The sequence below is a fragment of the Humulus lupulus genome, chromosome 6 (assembly GCF_963169125.1).
Source record: "Humulus lupulus chromosome 6, drHumLupu1.1, whole genome shotgun sequence".
Taxonomy (NCBI): domain Eukaryota; kingdom Viridiplantae; phylum Streptophyta; class Magnoliopsida; order Rosales; family Cannabaceae; genus Humulus; species Humulus lupulus.
Genome location: NC_084798.1, coordinates 10,947,241 through 10,969,839, shown reverse-complemented (window position 1 = coordinate 10,969,839; position 22,599 = coordinate 10,947,241). Strand labels below are relative to the sequence as shown.

The 22,599-nt window shown below is 40.9% G+C and overlaps 1 pseudogene; it reads left to right on the top strand.

The window, feature by feature from the left end:
• The first annotated feature begins 887 nt into the window (after nt 1-887).
• Nucleotides 888-22,599, top strand: part of LOC133784690 (uncharacterized) — a 40,669-nt pseudogene continuing 18,957 nt past the window's right edge.

Sequence of the window (22,599 nt, the reverse complement as noted above, 5' to 3'; positions counted from 1 at the left end):
AAATTGAATTCTAGCGCATAAAAATTGTTTCCCTAGAGACACTAATGACCAACAAGCTGTTGAGAAAAAGAAAAGAATAAAGGAGAGGAGAGGAAAGGAAAAGAGAGCTTGTAGTTTTTATATATTATCCTTTTCTGATATGAACAACTTCGCTTTAGTTCTTTATTTATTCTGTTCCGTTTTCTTTGTAAGGGATCTTATTGTACTTTATTATTAAATATTACTCTTTCAGGAAAGAAAGTCTCTCAATATCTTGTCCTAACTCCTGTCTAGTTTAGTTAGTGAACCCTTTTTTTATTTAATGAACCCTTTTTTTCTTGTAAAAAAAAATTATAATACAACAACTAATTAATAAGGGCAACGTGATCTAGATCTTCTCGAATTTGTTTTTGCAGAAATTTAAGTTTTTTTAACAAAAAAAAAAAGCACAAGCCATGATGAAGAATGGCAGACATATGACGAGAAAAAATAAACTACAAAACAAACAAAATATATATATATTTTCTTTTTCCATTTCTATAAATTGTTAACAATCAATCGACATAAATTAATTCAGACACACCTAAATTAAGTAGCAAATCTGCTCCTGAAAAATCAAATAAGATGTTGGAACTATAAAAGAATAAACTATATCGGTTCCAAGATGAATTAATAAAAAAATGCATGTGACACCCCACCAAAGAAACTCCCATAGAATATATGTTCCCCGACTTTTAAATATAAAACTACAATCAAGACATTATATATTCTTTACTTACGTAATGCATTGGACCAATAAGCACAACATTTACCACTATTTAATAGATATATTTCATACTAGAAGTGACCTATATATATATAAATATACATTAATACAATGATCAATATCTGGATCAAAAGAGAGAATAATGGCTCCAAGATCAGCTGAGACGTCTGATGAGAAGACTTTGTTCAATAAGGTGATGGAGGGTGCATGGAACGAGATCATAGATGATTACACCACAGACCCAAATTCTGATCTGACCACTACTAAGATCACTACCTCGGGCGACACCGCTTTGCATGTGGCGATTGCCAACGGCTTGGAAAGGGAAGCTACCAAACTGATCAAGGCCATATCAACTAAAAGCGACAGTGGTCAACTCGAGCGATTAAGACAAGCACTCGAGGCTGAGAATTACGTTGGGAACACACCATTACACGTTGCAGCATCACTGGAGACCACAACTATGTGCAAAGAAATTATAGATGAAGTGCGCAATTTGGAGAAAGGTTCTCATAACTCGGAAGTGGTGTCGTTAATATTGTTGAAGAAAAGAAACAAAGCCAAGGAGACTCCTCTGTTCGTGGCGGCGAAGATGGGCAACAATGAGATTTATTCCTTCTTGCTTTCGGTCTTTCGGCACCCTCAGGACAGCCGGGACTGTCAAAGTGCCTTACACAACAACACCACTCTGCATTGTGCCATCACCGCGAGAACTTCCCGTGAATTTACATATAATCTCATCTATTTAGTAATTAACTTAATTTGTATGGATAGCAGTATGTGATCGTAACAATACTCACAATTATATAATATGCTAGAAACATCTCGTTTTCTTTTTTTAATAATAATAATAAAAATAAAAATAAAAATTTATTATAGTTCAAAGATGGAATATTATAAAGTGAAGTTTATTATTTCAATTCCACATAAGATAAGATTACGATGTTTGTTTTCTTTTAGCTTTGACTCCCATTTTATGGTGATATATATATATATATATATATAAATATGTTTTAATTTTATACCGAATAAACACACAATAATATAAAAAATATCAATAAAAATAATGTAGGCCTAATTCAAAAAAGAAATATATATGACCCTTTTTAAAATGAAATATAATATTTTCAAACAAAAGTCTTTAAATTGAGTTATTTGTCTTATAAACTCTTAGTTTTTTAGGGCCTTAGGCATGGACCTAGTTCCTCTATGTCTATGCCTAAGGCTGACCCTAATCTCCTAACCATTTTGAAACTATATATTAGTTATTTAAAAACACAATATAATTTGGAAATTTTTAGGGCGGATGCATTTTTGTTTTTAGTGGAGAAATTATAATATAATTTTATTATATGAGGTTTTACATTGTAATTATAGCAGGTATTCTATTATTTTTTTTTAATTTCTGAATAATTTATAATATTAAAATTAGATTCACACAATCAGTTACACACGTAAAACAAATTATTTGAACATTGATTATGTTCTTTAAATCATGTACCCTGTCCTATAAAAGAATTGGATTATAATTTCTACTGATATCAAAAACAGAAAACGACTCTATCGTTGCGGCAAAAATGACTCACCTAAAAAGCTCCATTAGTTTAACATAAGTTGAAAGGTCGATCTAGGGTGACTAGTTTTTAATTAATAAAATAAAGTTTTCTATATATATTCTTTTGGGACAGGTTTGGCATTTCAAATAATTTGTTTGTTCAAAGATCTGTCTAACAGTAAGAGGCGTGGATATACTCCCTCCACGTTTTAGCTTTCAAGCTCTCAGCCTTCTATAGCTCTACCAAGCTAGGACGATTGGAAGAAATCATCTACCAAAGTATATAAATAATATTGCTTAATAAAAACTACTTTACAATTTATCTCCTACCCTTCATTTTAGTAGAAACAATGTGCAATGCACATTTACCCAATTTTACAGTTGTAAATATTTTTATTTAAATATGTATTTATTTTTATTATATTTTTAATTATCATATAAATATTAAATAAATAAAAAATATCATACAAATAAATAATTAAAAGATGTTTAATATAATGTATTGTATTAAAAAAAAATTAAAGCAAAATATTGTCTATAATTTTAATAAAAATTTGTTCACTTTTTTAAAATATATATATAATAGAATGAATTATAGTTTTATAATATATATATATAAATATTTATATCAATAATCTCTACATATATGACATCTAAATACAATATTGACATAAATATTTATATTTACATGACTACATGACATATGTATATAAATTACAATAATATTTAAAAAGAAATTAATAATAGATATAAAATAAAAATATAAAAAGTTATAGTGTAGAGTAGTATACATGCGTCAACTATTTTGATTAATTAATTAATTTTTGAATAAGTTTATGTTTGTTCTAGTTTTTGAATTTGGTACTAAAAACAAGAGATTATATATTATATGTTTAATATAATATTAATATTATACGTAGATTTTAAAGTTAAGTTTGTTGCTAGTTGATAGTAGATTAGATTATATTATATGTTTAATATGATATTATTCTAATACGTGAAGTTTAAATTTAAATTTAATTAAATTTTATTTTAGTTGTAAAACATATGGTTTCATTATTTTTAAATAATTATCATTTTAAAATATCTCAAAAATATATTATTTTAATTTTTTTAATTATTTATTTATTTTATTTTATTTAAGTTTAAGTCATGTTTATAATCTACCGTTAAATATAAGAATATTCTGGTAAATATAAGAATATTTCGTTAAAATTAAAGGGAAAAAAATAAAAAAATATGTTAAAGCTAAGAATTTCCGTTATCTACACACTTTTTATATAAAAGATATATACTAGATACAAGCAACGTGCAATGCATGTTTGCTTGGTTTTATTTATAGAATTTATTAAATTTGTATCATATTGTTATATAAATTTCAAATAAATAAATAATATTATATATAAAAGAATGACATAAACATATTAAATAAAAAATTAAACCATGTTTATGATTTTTAAAATATATATAATATAATAAATTTTTTAAACAATGATAATTTTTTTAATAAAAATTAAGATTATGTATTATATATTATTATTATAAAAATGATATTTTATAATATTTAAATTTATATTAATGTAAGTATTAAATATCTTGTTTTGTATTAAATATTATTATAATAATAAAATTTTATAATATTTGAATTTGTTACATCCAGATTTCGAGCCATGAGAATTGTGATATCGAAAGCTGGATTTGTCAGGTGTGAGCTCACAATACTTAGAATACGTGTTCGTAACCTAGGCGCTGAACCTATAAAGCATATGGCAACCTCGTAGATGGGTAGCCTCGAAGTCCGTACAGGCTCGAAAGACAGACATCGGAGTACGTCTATTCTCGGGTGGCCTCGGATCAAAAGTTCCAAGCCTAACATAATTATGAGCTCGATACTATGTGGTCTAGGAAAAAGTAATACTTGAAAGTCACTCAGAGACTTGAGCTGATACAATGCTGACGATGTTGATTGCTGACTTCGAACATCTTAGTGAGTCGCATGAAGAGATGCAGTCTACATTTATTGTTGTAACTTCCCTATAATAAAGGGATATTTATTATTCAGTTATACGCCCCCTGGTCTTCAGGGGACGTTTCCTTGTATATAGGAGTTACAGGCCTTTAAAGCCATTAAATTTATTGAAAAAAGAATAACTTCCCAAAGACGTGTGGGATTCTATTCTGAAATCCCCTCTATAAATAGAGAGGTGACATACCTTTGTAAAGGACCGAAATTTTGTGATCTTGAGAGAAACTCTGGAGAATTCATTCTTGAAGAATTTCCAGAAATATCTTAAGGTTCAAATAACAAAGACTCGTGGACTAGGCAGAGTTAACTGCTGAACCACGTAAAAAATCCTATTTGTCTCATTACATTTTTCTGGTCATAACTAACTGTTGTTTACGTGCTCTATATTCACTGTTGACGGAAAACAGTGTCAACAGTTTGGTGCTTTCATTGAGATCCTTAAGCATTCAGTCCCTGAACAAGTTATGGCCGCAAACAATCAAAATATTCCTGAAGAAAACTATCCGAGGCGCCCTGGGAAACAGCCAATGGTGAACCCAGATACTGAAGAAAGAAGCGAGTCCTCCGATTCTCGGGGACCACTAGCATCTCTAAGGGATGAGGATATGTACTACAATCCAGAGAGGTACGTTCCCATTGTGGAACTCGAAAATCGGCAGCTGAAACAGCAGTTGGCTGAAGCCAACAAGCGAAATGAGGAGTTGGCTAGGATAGCCGCGGAGGCTCAGGGGGCTCAGCCCCTCCTCCGAGGGACGTGCATGTCCCTCCCCGCAGGCCGCGGGGACGTCCGCGAAAAAATGCCGCCAAAAAAGGGCCAAGGAAACCTCCAGCGCCAGCGGAGCCATCCGCTCCCACAAGACCCCGAAGAAGTACCCGTACCAAGGCTCCGGTTTATCCAACTGTGGGAGTACCAACGGCAACTGAGAAAAACCGAGCCCCTGCAAAGGCTCGGACTCAAATCCCTGGAAACACACAGAATGCAACCAACCCATCTCGGGCAAACTCCGGACCATCTCGGCCGTGAAAACGGGTGGCAACCACCATCGCCCATACAATTCCCTCCATCGCCTATAAGATACCCTTCACCTCCTCGTAGGAACGCTCAGCCAGTTCAAGATAATGAGGAAAGACACGCAGGAAGGAGGCAAGGGAACAGAGAAGCTTACTGGGAGCGGAGAGGTGCCCCATCTGAAAGAAGTCAAACATCCCGATCTTGCACTGCAGAGACGAGGCGACGAGAAGGAAACCCATCTCGAAATAATCATGCGACAAGTCTTACTAGTGACGATTCTGGAGATACCAAATCAGTCAGTATGCATGATCGAGGTCGAAAGAATACTGGGAGCCGCAAGAATCGCTCTGACCTGCGAGAACACCTGAACCAGAATCGGGGTATTGTCAACTTGACAAAAACGGACCTGAGGGATCGCCTAAATAGGCGTAAAGACCCCCTGCTAGGACATGAACCTGGAATAGTGATCGACGACAGCCAATTTCGAGCCAGACCCCTCACGGACCCAGTCCAGGAAAGAATTGATCAGTTGGAAAAGGCTTTCAGGCTTTTGAAAAATGAGCAAGCTCAGGGTCGATATGAAGATTCTGACGAGGAGCTTGAACCGCTCGCTCCCCATATTTCCAATACACCATTTCCTCAAGGATTTCGGATCCCTCAAGTTCCAACTTTTGAGGGAAAATCCGACCCATACAGCCATTTGAGTACATTCAACACCATAATGAGAGCAAGTAATGTGGGTTACGAGCTCAAATGCATGTTATTTCCAGCATTACTGACGGGACCAGCCAAAAGCTGGTTCGAGAAATATATAAGACACTCAATCACTTCTTGGGATCAACTATCTAAGGACTTCAAGAAGCAGTTCAGAGCCATGATGGGGGTCAGGCCTGAGGCATCGACCCTGACTAATGTCCGACAGCAGCCAGGAAAAACGTTAAAAAGCTACCTTACGAGGTTTCACTTAGAAGTTGCGCGGGCTCGAAATGTGGATGACAGTGGTCATCTTATGGCTGTCCAAGCAGGGGTAATGCCAGGGAGTGCTCTCTGGGATGACATGCAAAGAAAACCGATGAGGTCCCTGACCGAGTTTAACAAACGAGACCGAGTTTAACAAACGAGCACAGAGGTTTGTCAATGTAGAGGAAGCGAGGTCGACACTTAATGTGGCCTCCTAGCCCGTAACTACAACAATAAACGTGAACTCTGCCTCATCCTCGGCAAACCCACCAGCTTCAAAGCTTGCCGCGGAAAACCCTTCCAAAAGAAAAAAGAACAAAGGGAGTAACCCCGAAGCCGAGGGAGGAAAGAAAAAAAAGGGGGAGAGATATTTCTCCGTGTACAGAGTGTACACCGAGCTCAACGAGTCTTGGGAGAAAATATACCTGGCGAATGAAAACTAGGTCCCCTTCAAACGCCCAGAACCAATGAGAAATCAGAAGTCCAAGAGGGACTCCAGCAAATATTGTCGATTTCACAGAGACACCGGGCATACTACTGATGAATGTCGACAATTGAAAGACGAGATCGAAGGATTAATCTCAAGAGGTTATTTCAGACAATATGTCAAAAACCAGAATAATAATCAGGCGTCCACGAGCCAGAGGGCAGTCGCACCACAGCATGCACAAAACAATAATTCCCGAGCTAGGGAAGAAGACAGGCCCCCTCCGATAGATGGAGAAGACGTGATAACTATCTCGGGAGGGCCTCATCCCGCGGGCATGGGCAGAAATGCCCAATAAAGATATGTGAACGAGCTAAAGACTGGAGACAGGTCTCCTTATGAACCCGAGCCAAGAGCTCCAAAAAATCAAAAGATTGAATCCCAGCCAATAACCTTTACTGAGGACGACGCGTCCCATGTTCAGTTTCCTCACCATGATCCACTAGTCATCACCCTCCAGCTGGCAAATAAGAGAGTTCACCGAGTTCTCATAGACAATGGGAGCTCAGTTAACATTCTCTATAAGGCAACCCTGGAAAAGATGGGAATCTCCCTTCGCGACCTGAAAGCATGTGCTACTACACTATACGACTTTTCAGGAGAAGGAACTGCCTGCATGGGATCCATTGAACTCCCCATGACCTTGGAAGACTACCCAGTCTCAACAACCAAGATGATGGAGTTCTTAGTGGTAGATCTACCTTCAGCCTACAACATGCTGCTCGGGAGACCCGCCCTGGTTGGGCTGGGGGCAGTCTCATCTGTAAGGCATCTAGCCATTAAATTCCTGAACCCTAGTGGCGTCGAGACGTTGAAGGGAGATCAGTTAGCTGGAAGGGAATGCTACAGCATTTCCTTAAGAGGAAAGAAACAGACGAGCGCATAAGCACTCGTCATTGTTCAAAACAAAAACGGAACGGTCTTAGAGATTGACGAAGAAATCGATCCAAGGGTTGAGGAGAAGGTTGACCTCAAACCCTTAGAAGAGCTCGAAGAGATTCAGCTCGAAGAGTCCAATCCCTCGAAGAAGGTAAAGATTGGAAAATACCTCCAGGAAGAAACAAAATAGCAACTAATTTGTTTCTTGAAGAGAAACCAGGATGTCTTCGCGTGGTCCCATTCGGACATGGTATGAATAAGTTCGAACATAGCGAGCCACGCACTGAATATCGATAAAAGCTTCCCACCGAAGCAACAAAAGCAGAGACAACTGGATGAAGACAGAAAAAAGGCGCTGAAGGAGGAGGTCGACAGGTTAAAGGCAGACTGATTCATTAGGGATGCTTTTTACCCTGACTGGGTAGCCAATTTGGTGTTGGTCCTGAAGCCAAATGGGACGTGGCGAACCTGCATTAACTATTCGGACCTCAACAAAGCTTGCCCAAAAGACTGTTTTCCTCTACCAAGGATTAACTAGCTCATGGATGCCACGACAGGGCATGGACTGATGTCATTCATGGATGCCTATTCTGGATATAACTAGATTTCCATGCATGCCCCTGACCAGGAACATACGAGCTTTATAACAGACAAGGGGCTATACTGTTATAATGTCATGCCATTCGGGCTCAAAAATGCTGGAGCAACGTACCAGCAGCTCGTAAACATGATGTTTTCAAAGCAAATAGGGAACAACATGGAAGTTTATGTTGATGACATGCTAGTCAAGTCTCAACTTAACGATAACCATGTTGACGACCTCGAAGAATGTTTTGCCGTGCTCCGGAAGTATAACATGAAGCTTAATCCACAGAAATGTTCCTTTGGGGTGTCATCCGGAAAATTTCTGGGCTTTCTCGTAAATGCTCGTGGGATAGAAGCTAACCCAGACAAGATCCAAGCCCTAATCGACATGCCCTCACCTCGAAGGCACAAAGATGTCCAAAGTTTGACCGGCAGGATGGCGGCGCTGAGTAGGTTTATCTCGAAATCTACAGACCGTGGTCTTCCATTCTTCAATCTATTGAGGGGAGGTAAGAAATTCGAATGGACGGAAGAATGCGAGCTGGCCTTCCAAGAACTTAAGAAGCACCTCGAAGACCCCCCATCTTTTCAAAGCCTGTCACGGGCGAAGTACTATACTTGTATCTTGCTACTTCCGAACATGCAATAAGTGCAGTGCTCGTACGAGAAGAAGACAAGGTATAGAGGCCTGTATATTACATCAGCAAAAGATTACTGGGGGCAGAGTCGAGATACCCCTTGGTGGAAAAGCTGGCTCTCAGCTTAATTCATTCGTCTCGAAAACTTCGACCCTACTTCCAGGCGCACCCCGTCCATGTATTGACTGATCAACCACTTAGGCAGGTCTTATCCAAACCGGAGGCTTCAGGTCAACTTCTTAAATGGGCAGTGGAACTCGGGCAGTTCGAGATCACCTACCACCCGAGAACAACCATTAGGGCACAGGCATTGGCGGACTTTATAGTAGAATGTACTGGCATGACCAACAATGAAGTTATAACCCCGGCCCACGAGCTGTGGAAACTTTATGTCGACGGGTCATCTAATGAAAATGGATCGGGGGCAGGGATCATTTTGATTACTCCCGCAGGAAGCAGATTTCATTCTGCCTTAAGATTCGACTTCAGTGCATCGAATAACGAGGCCGAATACGAGGCTTTACTGGCGAGACTTCATATGGCCAAAGAACTCAAAGCTAAAGCTATACATTGCTATAGCGACTCCCAGCTTGTGGTTAACCAAATTTTGGGAGAATACCAGGCTCGTGGCACAAAAATGGCAGCTTACTTAGAAAAGGAAAAGTCTGCATTAGAACATTTCGAGTTTTACGCGATCGAACAAGTTCCTCAAGAGAAAAATTCAAATGCAGATGCCTTGGCTTAGCTCGCCACTTCCACCGAGAATGATGAGCTGAATGTTGTGCCAATAGAACACCTCTCGGCACCTAGCATCAGCGAGCCAGAGGAAGAAGACGTGTGTATGATTGATTTCGAACCTACCTGGATGACCCCGATAGTCGAGTATCTCGAAACTGGAGTCCTCCCAAAAAATCAGAACCAGGCTAGAAAGTTGATGTATCAACTTCCCCGTTATACCATTCTGGATGGAAAGCTGTATAAAAGGGGATATTCCATGCCATTACTTCGATGCGTAACTCCACCCGACGCTCAGAAGATCATAGCAGAAATTCATGAATGGTTCTGCGGAGACCATACCGGGGTACATAGCCTGTCCAAGAAAATCATACGCCAAGGTTATTTCTGGCCTACCATTAAATCGGATTCTTTCGAGTATGTAAAGAAATGCGATAAGTGCCAGCGGTTCGCCACGATCCCTCGAGCTCCACCATCCGAGCTGACCATGATGACCTCCCCATGGCCATTTGTGGTGCGGGGGATCTACCTCATAGGTTCCCTCCCAACTGGCAAGGGCGGTGTAAAGTACGTTGTAGTTGCTGTAGATTACTTCAAAAAGTGGAAAGAGGTTGAACCATTAGCAACAATAACTTCTAAGAAAGTCCTTGATTTTGTGGTAAAGAACATTGTGTGCTGATATGGGATGGCGAGAAAAATTGTATCCGACAACGGGACCCAGTTCGACAGCAATTTGTTCACCAGTTTTTGCGAGAAAAATGGAATAATAAAGAGTTTTTCGTCAGTAGCTCATCCCCAGGCGAATGGCCAGGTTGAAGCTGTAAACAAAACTCTCAAGAGTTCTTTAAAGAAAAAGTTGGAGGAGGCAAAAGGACGATGGCCCGAAGAACTGCCCCAAGTCTTATGGGGATATAGGACTACATCTCGAACTTCAACAGGACATACCCCATTCTCCCTAGCATACGGTTGGGAAGCTATGTTGCCTATTGAGGTCGAAATACCTACAATCCGAACTCACGCCTATGACCAAACCTCGAACCACACTCAGCTCGAAGAAACCTTAAATTTTATCGAAGAGCGAAGAAATGAAGCTCAGCTGAGAAACGCTGCCTACCAGCAGCGAGCTACCAAATACTTCAACAAGAGAGTTCGGGATCGAAAGTTCGGTGTGGGAGATTTGGTGCTAAGGCAGGTATTTTTAGCAACGCGAGATCCAGCAGCTGGTGTGCTCGGGCCAAATTGGGAAGGACCCTACCAAGTAAAGTCAGTCATTTGACTCAGTGTTTACAAATTAGAGAGATTGGATGGGAGCCTGGTACCGCGAGCATGGAATGGCGAACACCTAAGACCTTACTATCAATAGTATGGAAAGGTGTTGCCTGTAACCAAGCACGTTTATTTGTACTATTTTGTCTACTTTCAGATCCTATCAAATAAATATTTATTTCGTTCAATATGTTACGTTCTTTTTTTTTATTTTTGCAATCTCTCTTAATTTAATAACCTATGGTCACACTCATAGGATATTAAGGGGGTATCATTGGTATATATACCAGCAGCTTGAAAAATAAAATAACATTTACGAAAAACATGCAAGTGTTTGGAGATAACCAAATGCGCCAGTTGGGATGGTTTGGTAAAACCAAGCTATCAAAAACATACAAGTATTCGGATATAACCAAATACGCGAGCTGAGAAAGTTTGGACATAACCAAATTTTCAAAAGATAACAATGTTTGGATGCAACCAAATATGCAAACCAGATTAAAAATTAAGTGTATGGATTACTAACCTAACACGACCTTAACAGGTTTGGAACAAACTAGCTAAAATGAATTGGCAATAGTTTCGAACAAGCCTAGGTCAAGGCTGGAATATCTTAGAAAACAATAGTTTCAGTCTCATAACTTCGGAGAGATAACCGAGGATAAAAAAAAAAGTAACTAAAAAGTAAGATATAACTAAACCATTGACATTACATACCATATAAGTACTACAAGTGCATGGTTAAAGTAATATCCGACCTTGACAAATAACGAGATCGGAAGAGGATAATTCGAGCAAACTGTGCATGAATGCATTGAACCTCGAGCCTAAATCCAAATTATGTTTGTGCGAATAAACAAACATACGCAATTCTTTAATATAAAATGTGCAAAATATTTCGAATCAAGAAGTGTAAAGCATATATATTAAAATATATATATATATATGAAATTGTATCAGCCCTACGGGCATAAGTTAAAACAATTACAAAAAAAAACAATAAAGGGACGCAGCCCTGAGATGGAATTTAAGAAGGAGCAATCTCCTTAGCCTTTTCAGCACCAGCCACACTAGACTCCTGAGCAGCCTCCCGAGCAGCCTCCTCCGCCTCAAGCCGAGCATTCCACCTGTCTAAGAGCTTCGCCTCGAGAGGACCTAGGAAGCTGGTATCGAGGTCCTCATTGTTGGTCCACATTCTGTACATGGCCAGATCAGCCGCTTGGTCCTTCTTCTCTTTATACTTAGCTAAAGTGGCGACCTTGTCTTCTTCGAGCTTGGTATTAGCCTCCGTGAGCCGAGCGTTCTCCTTCTCAAGCTCTACGACCCTAGCGTTTTCCTTCTCAAGCTCCGCGACCTTAGCATTCAGCTTCTCGAGTTCGGAAATCTTGGCCTTAAGCTCCTCGGCTCCCGCCTCAAGCTTTTCTTTTGTTGCCTTTAGTTCATCACTCAGTTTGAGCTGAAGATCCTTCGCCTCCTGAGCATAGGATTTGCTTGAATGGATCTCGTTATTCAACTTATAGTTGAGCTGAGCAGAGATAGCAAGAACCTGGCATGTAAAGAAATCAGCATTAGCATACGGACTGTCTATAAATATAGCTAATAGCGAGAAAAGAAAATTACCGAGGCGGTAAGCTCGACACTCTTCTCGTAGAGAGTGTTGCTGTCTCAGGCGTTGTTCAAAATTTGCCATTGAGAAGCGTCAAAGCTGCTAAAGCTCTGGCCCACTCGGGATAAGACGTCCGAGCCCAGCGTGGCCCCATGGGACCTGGCAGTATTGTCGACTACATACTCCTCGACGTGAGTAGAAACCGACAACTTGCGGGTAAAGGAAGCAGAGGGTTTTTTAGGAGGTGGACTGAGCGTCGGGTGGACCAGGAAGGGAAGTTGAGGCTAGACCACAGGGGATGCCCCGACCTGTGGAGTCGGGGATGCCCCGACCTGTAAAGTCGAGATTAGGCCTATGATTGTTGTTGGAATGTATTACAATGCATTGTAATTATTGATATGTATGCTATATGAGATACGTGATTGTCTGTTATGACTGGGAAGTTCGGTTTATAAACTAAAGGATTATTAGGATGTTAAATAGTGATCAACTTACTAGTCGAGGGCATTTTGGACTATGAAAGATCACTACAAGAAAATAAGAGTTTTATGACTTTATTTGGGTGATGTTTGGTTTGTGGTAATAGAATAGAATAAAGTGGAAATGAATCAATTTTCATTCAATTCTTTTGTTTGGTTGCATTTTAGAGTATAAGAATGTCATTTTAATTTAATGATTTTTTCACGATTTTGAAGGAATGACTATTCCATTTAAAAATTGGAGGAAAGATCATTCCAATACAATATTGATTTTGTATTATTCATATTAATTGTTATTCTATTCTATTCCTATTCGTTTTCTCTTTTTTTTTTTATTCTCTCCAACCAAACGACACCATAGTGTTGTTGGCCGTGGAATGTAGGCAGCTTGAACTTTACAACTGGTTGCTAGATCACAAGAATGATAATACTGATCACCATTGTAGTGCTAAAGAGGATGTTGTGCGCGTTCCAACCAATGCCTTTCGCAAAGGGTACAGCTGGCTAGCAGAAGGCTATAATTGATGTTCCACGTGTTTACTTTCCATCCGGGGGAATTTAGCACAATTTCCTAGACAAATAGCTCGAGTTGATGAGTTCAAAGAAACATACTGCCTAGAACCATTTGTGGAGTATAGCATCAAAAGGCACGAGCTGACATTACGCTAGCTCGTGGTATGCTAGAGGTCTGACGTACCCATAGATCTTTATAAAGTTGACCACGCAATATAAACGTGCGTAAACATAAATTACGTGTCTGTTTACTCCTGAATTCCTGGATACGCAATATAAACGTGCATGATCAGACATCACACGCTTGATTTAGGCCATGCGATCCATGATCCCAAGATCACAAAATTTTGGTCCTTTACAAAGGTATAACACTTCTCTATTTATAGAGGAGACTTCATAATACAATCCCACACGTCTCTGGGAAGTTATTCTTTTTTCAATAAATTTAATGGCTTTAAAAGCCTGTAACTCCTATATACAAGGAAACGTCCCCTAAAGATCAGGGGGCGTATAACTGAATAATAAATATCCCTTTATTATAGGGAAGTTATAACAATAAATGTAGACTACGTCTCTTCAAGTGACTCACTAAGATGTTCGAAATCAGCAATCAACATCGTCAGCATTGTATCAGCCCAGGTCTCTAAGTGACTTTCGAGTATTACTTTCTCCTAGACCACGTAGTATCGAGCTCATACTTATGTCAGGCTCGAAACTTTTGATCCGAGGCCACCCGAGAATAGACGTACTCCGATGTCTGTCTTTCGAGCCTGTAAGGACTTCGAGGCTACCCATCTTCGAGGTTGCCACCTGCTTTGTAGGTTCGGCGCCTAGGTTGCGAACACGTATTCTAGATATTGTGAGCTCACACCTGACGAATCCAGCTTTCGAGATCACAATTCTCAAGGCTCGAAATCTGGGTGTAACAACATTAAAAATACAAAATAATTGCACATCTTAAATATGGTATTGAGAAGTGAGATTTGTTAATGCACATCTTCAAATTGAAAGATTCAAAGACTATCTATATCCTATCATTTAGTAAATAATTAATTATTATATAAAAATATATTTTTTATCATTAATTTCGGCTACAAAAATATAGGGCTAATTATTGTGTTTTTTTCTAATATTATAAATATGGTATTGAGAATTGGAAATTTTAATTCATTTGCATAATTAGGGCCTACACTAATAATTAGTTTGAACAATTAAATATTTAATATATGTTAAATATTAAATGCACTTCTTCATATTCAAAGACAATAACTAATTATCTAAACCCTAATTTTGAAAATTATAATTAGATATGTAAAATTTATTAATATACAAACCCTAATTTCGGCTATGCCAATTGTGGTTTACAATTAATATTGAATTTTTTTAAGATTAAAAATACAAAATAATTGCACATCTTAATGTTCTTGAGAAGTGGGAATTGTTAATGCACCTCTTCAAATTGAAAGATTAAAATAATTAATTATATAAAAAATATTTTTTATCATTAATTTCAGCTAAAAAAATATGTAGTTTTAATTGTTTTTTTTTCAAATATTATAAATATGGTATTGAGAATTGGAAAATTTAATTCATTTGCATAATTAGGGTTTAAAGTCATTTTTTTATAATTATTTTCGGCTACAAAAAAATAGGGGGGCTCTCAGTGTTCTCGACCCGTGAACAGTTTTCGGCGCGATTTTTTTTATGACCTTGTATGTTGTAGTTGTTTAGAGCATCCTGCAAATTTTCAGAAAATTCCGAATAGTTTACATTACCGAAAAGTAGGTTCAAACATGTTACTTTCCACGTGCATAAAAAAAATTAGTCACGCGTGCAATGTTTGAATTTAGTTTTCGGTACTGTAAACTATTTGGAATTTTCTAAAAATTGGCAGATGCTCTAAATAGCTACAATATACACGCTCATAAAAAAATCGCACCGAAAAATGTTCACAGGTCGATAACACTGGGAGCCCTACCGGTAGGGCTTAAAGTAAACCCCTTAGGAGAATTCCCCTAAATATATCTACGCTAGAGACTTATTTATTCCTTTTATTATTAATTTACACAAATCCACTAACTATTTGTATGTTTGTTTTATAGGTTTTAGAGGAAGCTAGCTTCGGAAGAAGTTTGTTTGAAAGGCTGAGTTCAGAAAATCATCCAAGGCACCTCCTCAGTATGCAATACAGGATGCATCCATCTATAAGCTCTTTCCCAAATTCTCTATTCTATCGTAACCAGATACTTGATGCTGCTATTGTTAAGATGAAAAGCTATGGAAGGAGTTATCTTCCAGGTCCAATGTTTGGTCCATATTCTTTTATAAATATAATTGGTGGAAGAGAGCATAAGGATGATGATGGGCGTAGTCGAAAAAATTTGGTTGAGGTAGCTGTTATCATGAGAATACTACAAAAATTGTACCAAGGTATATAAGTTTCAAGGTGATAAGAAAAATATGTAATGAATTTGATATTCACTTGCTATTTGAAGCATGAAATTTATTACAATGAATAACTCATTTTTCTTTGCTTTGTGTGTTTTTCAGCCTGGGTTGAGTCAAAATATGAGCTTAGTGTTGGTATTGTGTCTCCATATGCTGCTCAAGTGGTTGAAATTCAAACCCAACTTAGGTTTAGGTACAATGAAAATAATGGCTTTCAAGTAAAGGTGAAGACAATTGATGGCTTTCAGGGTGGGGAAGAGGACATAATAATAATGTCTACTGTACGCTGCAGTGGTTCTCATCATTCACTGGATTTCATATCCAAACCACAAAGAATTAATGTTGCTCTAACAAGGGCTAGGTATGTATGACAAACACTACATAGGCAAACTATGTGAAGTAAATTCTTCAATGGTTTTCATTAAGATTATAACTTCATAACAGCAAATAACCATCGACCCTGTTCATGTTTTCAGGCACTGCCTCTGGATTTTGGGTGAGGAAAGAACTCTGGTTAAGAGTCTTATTGTTTGGACACCTATTGTCATTGATGCAAAAAATAGAAAATGCTTCTTTAATGCTGACAGAGATGATGATTTGGCCAAGGCTATAACAGAGGTCAAGAAAGAGTCCGGTCAATTTGATGATATGATCCATAATGATGGTATACTTTTCAAGCATTCAAAGTGGAAGGTACTACGTTTTCACATGCATTTATTGCTACTCTGTCTCTTTTTGAGTTAATATAGTTTAACATAGTATTTACTCTATTTGGCTTCTACATCTATACTAAAGGAGCTTCTTTTGTACATCTCCAAATGTTGTAGGTTTTTTTCAATGAAAACTTTCTAAAGTCGTTCAAAAACCTTGAAGTATTTGAAGCGAAGAAACCAATTATTAAACTTTTACTTAAGCTTTCTGATGGTTGGAGACCAAGGGGGCCTAGCGTCTCAGTCTGTGAAAACTCTTTGCAAATTATGAGTTATAAGGTTGAAGGTTTTTATGTTGTCAGCACTGTTGACATAGAAAAAGAGCATTCAGAATATATACAAGTTTTGAAGATCTGGGATTTGTTGCCTTATCAAGAAATTCCAAGGTTAAAAAACCAGCTTGATATTGTTTTTGACAAGTACACAGAAGAATTCATCAACAATTGCAATGAAAGGTGCTTGGAAGGGTATGTTAACTCCTTTAGTTTGTGTTTAAGTAGTAATCTTTTTCTATTCTTTGATTTGGTTTGATTTTTCTGGATTTTGTCCCTAGAAAATTGGAAATCCCAAAGAGTTGGCCACTCTCTTCGAACATTGGTTGGTTTGAGGATCTCCATATGATGCCAATGAAATTCTACTCCCTATCAAATTGTGTAGTGAATCACATGCTATCTGATCGAGATGGTAGAGAACTGGATCTCCCTTTTGAAGTACCAGACCAAGAAAGAGAGATCATCCTTTTCCCTACAAGTACATTTGTATTGGGAAGGTCAGGTACTGGGAAAACTATTGTTTTATCCATGAAGTTGTTCCAAAAAGAATATATGCATCGCCTGAAAATGGAAGGACTTTATGGAGCCAAGAGAAATGGGATTGAAACTGTTGATAAGAAGAATGTTGTTTTACGCCAGCTTTTTGTGACAGCAACTCCTAAGATTTGTGATAATGTCAAGCAATACATTTCATACTGGAGAAGGTGCGTGAAAACATTCATAAACATGCCTTTGATCCTTAATGACATCAATTCATGTTTGTTAAAATAGTGTTGTAACCAAAGTGATCAAGAAAGAGAATGAAAAATGGAAATGGAAATGAACAATAGAAATGTGTGAAAATGAATGTGTTGTATTGAAAAATGAAAACCACACCCCAATAATACGAGAGGATAAGTTTATATAGTGTACATAATACAAGAAACACTAACAGAACTGTTTACCGAGTTTTTCGGAAACTACAATAGTAAAAGATAAGAGAGATTAAGGAGAAAGGGTTTAGAAGTTGTAAGCTAGATTTTTACGTGGTTGGGGCGTTAATGAGCCTTAGTCCACGAGTCAGTTGTATTAGAGCTTAGAGAGCTTTTTACAATAGAGTTTTCTGCAAGTTTCAGCAGAGTAACTGTATACACGCAAAAAAGAGATCCTTTCTCTAGTGCTCTGTTACATGTATTTATAGGTTCACATGTGCACTGGGCTTTGGCCGGGCTGACTTGGGCCCAATAAAGGTATAAATACTAATGGCTCCTCTATCGGAAGCCCAATACAAAGGATTAAAATATAAAAGAAAAATATTAATCTGAGCCCACTGGGCCAACCCAAACCATATCTATCATGCGACAAATTAGAGCTTTGTCTGGGCATTTCGAGTTACGAGGCAGATTCAGGGGACAAAATCAGTCATATCAGTGGTGGCGCAGGTCTGAACCAACGGCGTACAATCCTGAGGTGGCCTTTTCTGCAGGTGAAACGTGGGGACAACTCCCACGCTTCCTGTGACGAAGTCAGGGTCACAGATGCTTTATCCTGCCAACCTTGGAGAACCAACCCGGGTTCGGTTACCCATGTCCCTCTCCGTTCGTCGAGGTCCCGTACCATTTTCCAAGGGCCCGGACCATTTACCAGGAGCCCGGACCATTTACTAGGCTTCTGGATCATCCACGTTGATCCCGACTGTTATCCGGAAGCCAAACATACCATCTCCCAGATGACCGTCCCGAACAATACTCCCCGGACGCCTTTCGGGGCTCATCCAGAATCGGGCCGTCGATATCTAATATACTTCTTGCCAAACGGGCCTGGGCTGGGCCCAACTCATTTGGCCAGCCCGTGGGCCTGAAGTGTGGACCCGGGCGCCTGGCAGGAAACAGGGATAACATTTACTCCCCAAGCCTTCATCCAGGCTTGCGTGGTGGAGGCTTGCCTTAGTCCCAGATCCTCTCAGCCTTCTTCCTGGTTCCTTCTCAGAGCAACTGGTCCGCGGCAAGGGGCACCGCGTGCCGGATGACTGTGGAGCCCAGACCATTTACCAATGCCCGGGTTCGTTTACCACTGCCCCGGTTCATGACAATGGGTACACGTGTCTCCTAGCAACTGTTGCATCGATGGCACTTGATCCTGAAAGGTCAACAACCACCTCAAGGGTCGCTAGGCTGGGCTACTATGTCAGCTCGGATCACGAAGCGTCCCATCCGCACGGGCGCTTTCCATTATTACTTCTGCAACAAGGAGGACCGTAGGATGGGGCGACCTTTGAAAGGCCCCTCTCTCAGGGACGTCGAATTGGAGTGGCGCGGATCGCGCCTCGAGGGTATCGTGATCCAGCACTCGAGTGGATCCATTAATGCCCCTGCATGATCCTGGGTCGTCCGATGGGGTGACCGATCCTAACCGTTAGATCAAAAATCAACTCCTGGGCTCTTATAAATACCCCCAGGCTTTCATTTGAAACCTTTACACTCTCGAGCCAGTCAAAGAACTCGAAGGATTTGTTTATGACCGAGCTTGCCGATGATATCTTCCACCGTCTACTCCGCCTGTGCTGTCGCCTTTTTCCAATGATTCTAATGTCTGCACCCTTGCTCGAGCAAACGCCACCATCCTGCCCTTTTGACGAGCTACTGAATCGTCTCCACTAGTTCAAGACTGAGATTCTGCCGTCCTTGCCACCGGACAACCACCATTTTTCACGACCAGCAACTTACAGTAAGTTTCCCTGCCTTTCGCCTTTGCACTATTATATGTATACAAACGTAGATTTCCTGTCATTTTGCTTATCTGCTTAGGCTGCTAGACCTTGCCTGCGTTTAGAATTAGTGTTAGGGAAAAACAGCCTGGTCCGGGCCGCTCTGGGCCCTTTCCTGGTCTGGGCCGCTCTAGGCCCTTTTCGGGACCGGGTGATTCCCTGACAAGCGTCGATGGGCCGTTTTAGGAGTGTAGCCTATTGTTTATTCCCGATTAGGATCTTGCAGATCCCTGGTGATCCCGGACCTGATCCGGAGGGGACTCTTCCAAGAAATTCATAGGAAAGCCCCCGTACCTTAACCAGCCTTCTTGGGTTTTGGTACTGACTGCTTGGTTTGCTTCTCTATTTTGCTCCCAGATCACCAGCCATGACATCGAGCGTCACCCTTCATTCAGAGGAGGAATTTAACAAGCCCCTTTCACTCTTCTCGGAGCCAAGACTACCAAAGGCAACAGGTGGGAGATGGACGTGGTGCCAAACTTGTTCCGGAACTATCGGATGATGTACGCCCTAGAGAAGCACTTGGGCGTGGAGTCGACTCTCGGACTGTTCCATAACCGCCTGGCCAAGAAAGAGGAGAGGGCCCACACCTTCATGAACGGGTTCGGGGCCTGGAGCGTAAGCCACATCAGTGCGGGGGCTACACCCACGCTTCACGATTACTTTGTGCGGTTCCTGATGTTCATTGGGATCGTGCCCTTCCAGCTTCTGCCCCAAGCATACAGATTGCTTGCAGGATGGCACGTCTTTTGCTTCACGAGGGAGATCCCAGAGCTGACCCCCGTAGAAATCTTGTACTTCTACAAGATGGAGCCGCAGGTCAATGTCAAGGACAAGACCCTGGACGGCTTCTACAGGCTTAAACCGCGGGGCAACTACCCTGCTCCTACCAGCGCCTGGAAGCATCCCTCAGACGTCCAACACTACTGGTTCATGATGTCCAGGTTCCTCATAGAGAAGAACCCCACACTGATGCTGGACTTCCAGCGATTGGGTAAGTGGTTTCTCGTCCCTTCTTCTTGTCTTTGTCCTCTTTTCTTCCTCTTTTTCTTTTATTCTTACCACATCATCTCGGGTGGCAGGACCCTTTGCCCAAACTCCCCTCACCCAATTCATCTTGGATCAGAAGAAGCTTTACTCCGAGCTAAGCGCGGAGGATCTGGACGTGGGGGTCTATGTCAACACTGACAACCTCTAAGTGATCGGAATGCTCGCGGCCCACCAAACGATCCATGCCTCGAGCCTCCGGGGGATACAATGCAAGAAATACCCCGCGTTGAGGGAGGAGCTGGCCTTGGAACACATCAGGGCCATAGAGGCTGTGGTGTTGGCGGATGCAGCCAAGCAAAAGAGGGACCAAGCTCAGCCGAGGGAGGCAGCCACCTCTGAGGAGATGGAAGCCCTCTTCGACGAGGGACAACCGAATACGGGGACCCCCAAGGCTAGCATATCAGGGCGAGGTAACTCACCTATGATTTTGACGTATGCTCCCCAACTTGGGGACTTAGCTAGGGATAGGCTAGCACACCGAGGCCCAGTGTTCGGGGCTGACGGGGAAATGAGACCTTCGTCTCCTATTCCCGTAGGCTCAGAAGTCCTCATGTACTTGTCTGGGTTTCTCCAATACGGGAACTTTCTACACCGAGATGACATGGGGGACCAAGTCTATTCTTTCGCGTCAGATGAATTGAGTCAGGCCCGGGGCCTAAATAAGGGTTCGTCCCGGGTCACTCTTAGTCTTGACTTCCTTGTTTGCTTGTTTATTGTACTAACTCTTTTATTTGTGTTTATTTCAGAACACTCTGATATGTATGACCCTATGGACAAGATAAAGCAGCTTCTCGAGACCCAGGCTGCCAAGGCGAGGGCCGCGACCAGGAAGGTCGCAAAGAAAGTGTCTAAGGAGACGCCAGGGCTAGAGCTTCAACCTAGCAAGGAGACTCTAGGGCCCTTCAACCCAGCAAGGCCGCCTAGCAGCGGTTCCGATCACGGTCGTTGACCCGGCCACTGTCCCCGTCCTTCCCGCTCACCCCCTGGTGATTAACCTGGAGCTGGAACCAGAGGCAAGCCAGAGCTCCAGGAAAATAACCGCGGACTTGGGCGCGGAGGAGGCAGAACCAAGAAACAAGAGGGCCCGGACGAGGCAGGCTAGTTTGGCTAGGGAGTCATTTGGGGAGAGTCACCTTGTCGCTAAAGACCTTCCGGCAGCACCGACTATTCCCGTCCACCCGGCTTTACCTGAGGAGGGGGAGGCCGTCTTGCGGGACGAGCAGTCTAAACTCATATCCCAGACCTGGGAGAGTGGCTGGAAAAGGAGGGAGGAGGTTTACAAGGCCCTGAAGATTCGTCGTCAGGTTGAATTTGCTGATCGCCCGGCAGACTTCAGTGCCCCTCAGCCAATCGTGGATCGGCTGGTTGCCGAGATAGGTTTCCGCCTCAAGCTGGGGCAGGACACGACCCCGTTCGCGGTGGATCTGCTGGATCAAGTGGGGAACACCATGTCCAATCTTCAACTGAAGCGATATGCCACCATTGCCAACCAGGACATGCTGTTCATTTCCCAAGCTCTTTGCCACTAAGCCACCGTTGTAAGTTTGCTTTGCATATTCTCTTTCTCATTTTCTTTGCTTAGTAAGGACTCTTCTAACTTTTCTTTGTTCCAAGATGCTCTAATATCCCATCGGAATGCCGACCTGGTGAGCCTTGGTCCTTTTTATTATATCTCCGAACAACGTTTTTCCGGGGTAGGACCAGGCCTGAGCCTTGATCCTTTTTATTATATCCCCGGACAACATTTGTCCGAGGTAGGACCAAGCCTGAGCCTTAGTCCTTTTTATTATATCCCTGGACAACGTTTGTCCGGGGTGGGACCAGGCCTAAGCCTTGGTCCTTTTTACTATATCACCGAACAACGTTGTCCGGGGCGGGACCAGGCCT